This window comes from Phaseolus vulgaris, chromosome 5, assembly GCF_000499845.2.
Source record: "Phaseolus vulgaris cultivar G19833 chromosome 5, P. vulgaris v2.0, whole genome shotgun sequence".
Taxonomy (NCBI): Eukaryota; Viridiplantae; Streptophyta; class Magnoliopsida; order Fabales; family Fabaceae; genus Phaseolus; species Phaseolus vulgaris.
In genome coordinates this window covers 1,694,702-1,700,346 of record NC_023755.2, presented here as the reverse complement: position 1 = coordinate 1,700,346, position 5,645 = coordinate 1,694,702, and positions in this window count along the sequence as shown.

Genomic DNA, 5,645 nt, shown 5'->3' with positions numbered 1-5,645 from the left:
ATTAATGATTAAATAAAAAAAATATTAATCAATATATATGTATTTATAGTATTAAAGTTATATTAATATTATATAATTTCTTCCTTTTTCTCTCTATCTATCTATATCCGGATAAAAGTAATATTACTCAAGTCAAATAAAACTACTATACACACAATAAATATCTAAATGTATATTTATATCAAAATTAATATTAATAATATGAATATAATATTGATAATATGAATATAACATTAATAATATGAATATTAATACTAATAATATTAATAATAATATTAATAATAATATTAATAATATTAATAATAATATTATTAATAAATATTAATAATATGAATCTTAATACTAATAATATTAATAATAATTTAATAATAATATTAATAATATGAATATAATGTTAATAATAATATTAATTATAATATTAATAATATTAATAATATAAATATAATATTAATAATATGAATATAATTTATTTTATTATAATTATTAATAATAATTTTATTAATATGTATAAATTATATTAATATGTATAAGTATAATAAAAATGATAATATGACCAAAAAACTTGTCTGGTCTAGTGGTCAATGCTTTCCCTGGTCACTTATACGGATTGTAGTGGATGCTGTGGTCCTTTTGGTTGGGATTAATTTGTGTAACAAGATATTAGTAGGTAGTAGATTGAGGTCTAATAAATTTGGATCATTTTTATGTAGAACATGGGATGTAAGGCTATATGAGGTTAATTTTTTTTATAAGGATTAAAAATCCCTTAAATACTTTATTTTTATTCATTTTATTTTAAGCTAAAAAAAATCACTTTTAGCGACCACCAAATTTGGTCGCTAATAGTACTATAATCGGTCGCTAAACGGATTTGTGACCGAAACAGCCACCAAATAAAGATGGAAGCGAAAACCCTAGTCGCAAAGCCTTTAGCGACCGAATTATACAGTGGTCGCTAATTTGCAACCGATATTTCGGTGGCCAAATCGGTCCCAAAATATTTGGTCACCAAAGTTTAGAAACCAAATTACCGACCGAAATTTCGGTGGCTATATCGGTCGCAGAAAATTTGGTCACAAAAATCAGCGACCAAACTTTAATATAAATTTGGTGGCTAAATCGGAGGCTGAAATAGAGGTGATAGCGACCACCAGTTTCGGTCGCTAATGGATCAAAATAATTAATTAAAAAAAACTTTTTGTGGCTAATTCGGTGGCTATATAGAGACCCCTTTAGCGACTGATTTGATTTCGGTGGCTAAATATTTTTCTTAATTACAGCGACCAATCCTATTTCGGTCGCTAATTTGGTATTTCAGTTTCAATGACTATTTTTATATTTATTGTTCATACCTATTTAAAATGGTATTTTAACCATTTTATACAAAAATTCAAACCTGCTTATAGATACTCAAAATTCAAACCTGCTTATAGATACTCAAAATTCAATCAAGCTAAATACGAGTGAACTTCTAATACATAGTTTAAGAAAGAGTTGTACTCAAATTAAAAGTAAATCGTATTACACAACGAAAAGTATTAAAAACTAGTTAAAAGAGTCAAATCTATTATATAATTAAGCATCCAACTAATCTTCTTCTGAACTATCATCTCCAATGTTGTCTCCTTGATGATGTCCACTGATAGTAGGATTTGAAGAACCTGATATGGGATTATTCATTTGAATGTGTTGCATGATTTGTTGCATTTGCTCATCTTGTTTGCGCATGCGTTCACTTTGCTCTTCATGAGTTATCATCAATAGCTCCATCTTTTCTTCAAGAGTCCGCTCCTTGACATGTTTCATCAATAGCTCCATTCTCCAGTCTTCAATTTCTTCGTTCTCTCTACAACCTCCCAAGCAGTTGGTTGTCGTTCAAACTCCTTAGTCTACATAAATTTAATAAAAAGATATAATAGATTGTATTTAAATAAAATATAGAAAGAGAAAAAATATAATAATATTACTATTTATAAATTATTGTTTACTCTTTTTAATACAATTTAATTTGGTTTCTCTACTTTTAAATGTTGATTTTAAATAACACATTTTGAAGGAGAAATGTGACAATTATTAAATTGTCATATTATATGAATAATTATGACAGTTTTTAATAACTCACATATTAAAACCGCTACAACTTACCATTTTTTTAACGACATGCTAAAAGTTATACAATTCTCATTAAAATAATTTATATTTTTAAATATAATATTTTATAATATTATTTTATATATATATATTATCACCACTGAACATAGAGATGATGACAAAATTAATAACAATATTCAACAAAATTAATAATTAACGATAATACATTTTTTTATTGAGCATTATCATATTTTAAATATGATAGAAATATTGATAGACCCAACACTCTTAACATTTGAAGAGTATTTCTATGGCACCTTCGTGTAAACATTTACAAGTTTTTCTTGTCTTTTCTTGACAATGTATAATATGTTGGAGGAAGTAGGTACACTTTCAAATAGATTACGAAAGTAACTCAAAACATATACTCATCTTAACCAAATTTTGGTGTGTTTTCTTTCTACATATTTTTTTTTCTTAATATTCCTTGTGTCCAAACAAACACTAATGAGTCATGCAATAAAAACGCGGAATAATCTTATATATTTTAAGATTTAAAATTATTTTAAAGTAATTTTCACATACTAAAAGTTACCCAATTCTCACAAGAATGATTTAATTATTATCACCACTGAACTTAAAGATAATGATAAAATTCATAACAATAATAAAAAAAGATAATAATTAACTAACGACAATACATTTCTTCTTTATGGAACATTATCGTATCTTAAACATATAGAAATTTTCATAGACACAACACTCTCAATATTTAAAGAGTATTTCTCTGGCACTTTCGTGTAAGCATTCACAAAAGTTTTTCTCATAAATGGTATTAGAGCTTATCCTCTAAGGGGTTGAGTACCTTACAACTACTAGAGAAAAAGATTCAACAGCATGGTAGGAATAAAACTCTATCTTATCATCCAAGAAGCTTCCCTCTCTAGGTTCCTTGTGTTTCAAGGAGAAAACATTCCTTATTGAAAAGATAGGATGGAGATGCATGTGAAACCCACACACTATCAATTGTGATAGATCATCACTCGTGGTGATATTGAGATCTCATCCTAGAGGAAGAAGACAGGAAAGACAGGAAAGACGAAGACTTCAACTAAATGCAATTGAACAACAAAGTCTGGTATACTCTCTCATTTGTGCCTTATCCAACAAGGAGTATAAGAAAGTTTTGAGGTTAAAGACCAACAAGAAAATTGAGGATTCCTTCATTATCAACTATGAGGGAAAAGAAGACATGCAACTCAAAAAAGTTGTCACCCTCACACACCAGTACAAATATTACATCATGAAGGAAGGTGAAAGCGTAGATGACATGTTTGGAAGAATACATGTTCTTTTAAATGGTCTAAAAGTGCTCAAAAAGAGTTTATCTAAGTTTCAAATCAATCTAAATTTGTTGGATAACATGTCAAAAATTTGAGAGGGCTCGTGATATGAGGAAGCGCACATGAAATGATATGAGGAAGCGCAGATGAAATGATCTTCTAGGAATTTTAAGAGTGCACGAGGTGATCTATAGACAGAAGTAAGAAAGAAGCTTCAACCTTGGCTAACAAAAGTCTTCAAGACAAAGTGAAATAAGCTCTTCCAAGGAGAAAAGATATTAGAGTTCTCAAAACTTTAGAATAAGAGGTGCATATGCTTGAGGTTGAGTTTGAAAACTCAAATGATGAGATTTCATTTTTTCCTAATTCTAAACAAAAGAGGACAAGGAAACAAAGAAAGGTAGGCTTTGTTAGTCAAAGAAAAGATGAAGTACCGCAAGATATCGTATGATTTAAGTGTAAGAAACTCGGGCACATGCAGATTGAAAGTGTGACAAGTTCAAAAGAGAGCCTAAATTTAAGAAGAGTTTCATAGTCACAGATTCAAACTCTAAGTCAAAGAGAAATAATTCCATAACAAATCCTAAAACAAAACCCAGATTAAAGTGACATCCAATTCAGAAGAAAAAATAGACAGGGATGTACCTTTCGACGAAAGGAAAATATTGTTTAAGGCACATTCGCGGAAGAAAACAAGAAGAACTCGTAGAAAAAATCAAAGAGAAAATTGAAAGGTTTATGGGAAAAGCTAAGGAGTTCGTATTCTGAAAACGAAAGGTTTTGGGAGTTTGCGCGTGCTTGGGAAGTTAAGAGTAAAAACCGTTAAACCATTTAATGAGCGCCACGTGTTACCCACGTCCTCAATTTGTCTGTTAATTTGCAGAGATGATTAATGTAATGTAGGAGTTAAAGTTGACCATTTCCTCCTTAGATTCATCACGTGTATAATCTCTATTAATAATATATTTTTTTTTTAAAAGAACTTCTATCCAAATTCACAATTTAAAATTAAACTAAATACCCTAAATTCTTACAAAACAATCCAACATTAGGCTTGATAGTATTCTTCTAAAAAAAATACTTTTTCAATTAAAATCAGAATTTGGGATTTAGGGTTTTTGGAGATATAATTCAGACATTACTCCTCCAAACATGAATTATAGCGTTGTAATGATTCCATCTTGATAAACTAAAAAGAAATCCAATAATCAAATGGAAAATGAGGGTTCACAAGGTTCAAGGTCTATAATTATTAATTATATTTAAAAAAAACATTGATTCATGAAAATTATTTTGGACGCACCGTAACATTTGAATGCTTTAAAAAAAATAAAAACCAAAGATGACTAAATGGAATTTTATAAATAAATAAAAGATGAAAAAATAATTAACCCCATATTTTTATTTTTGTGTATTTTATTTTAGTTTCGAATTAATTTTTCATTCGTTCAGCTATTTCTTCTCAAGGAAAATGTGAAGTATTTTCTTTTCATAATGTCTGACAATGGTAATTAAATAGATGTTGTTATCTTTATTCGAATCATGAAACATTTTTAAAAAACAATTCTAATCATACGAATAAAAAAACGCTGTTTAAAAACGAGAAAAGGAACAGAAATAAAAAATGCAAAGGTGAAATTAATAACAAATGAATACTTAATAATATATTATAATATTATTCAAGAATACAAAAAAAACTTCATATTCCTCACTAACACCTAAAATAAATGATTCAGTATATAAATTCTGTAAAATCTCTTTCTCTCTATCATACATAAATCGACACGAACTCCATAACGTATGCAAGTATAAATCAACAAACCAATAATTTGTCCACACGAAATCAATGAAAATCCAGAATCATCAGTGTTTGAAGATGGCAAGCATTGAAAGAACAACCGACGCTCCAATCACGGCCACCGAGCTCGAAACGGATCCGGCAGCTCCGGCATCGGGTCCCGGCGCGGGCGCCGGCGACTGATCTTGAGCGGAGGCGACGGCGAAGAAAAGCGCCGCGAGGAGGAGGACGGCGAAGGAGTTGAAGGAGAATGTTTGAGATGCCATGGCTTGAAGAGTGTAGAGAGAAAGAGAATGAGAATTTGAAGGTGTTAAGAGGTTTTGGTTTTATTTTGTGATAATAATTGGAGGATGCGGTGGTATTTATAGTGCTGAGGAAACGCGCGTGGGGCCCACGGAACATGGACAGCTGTC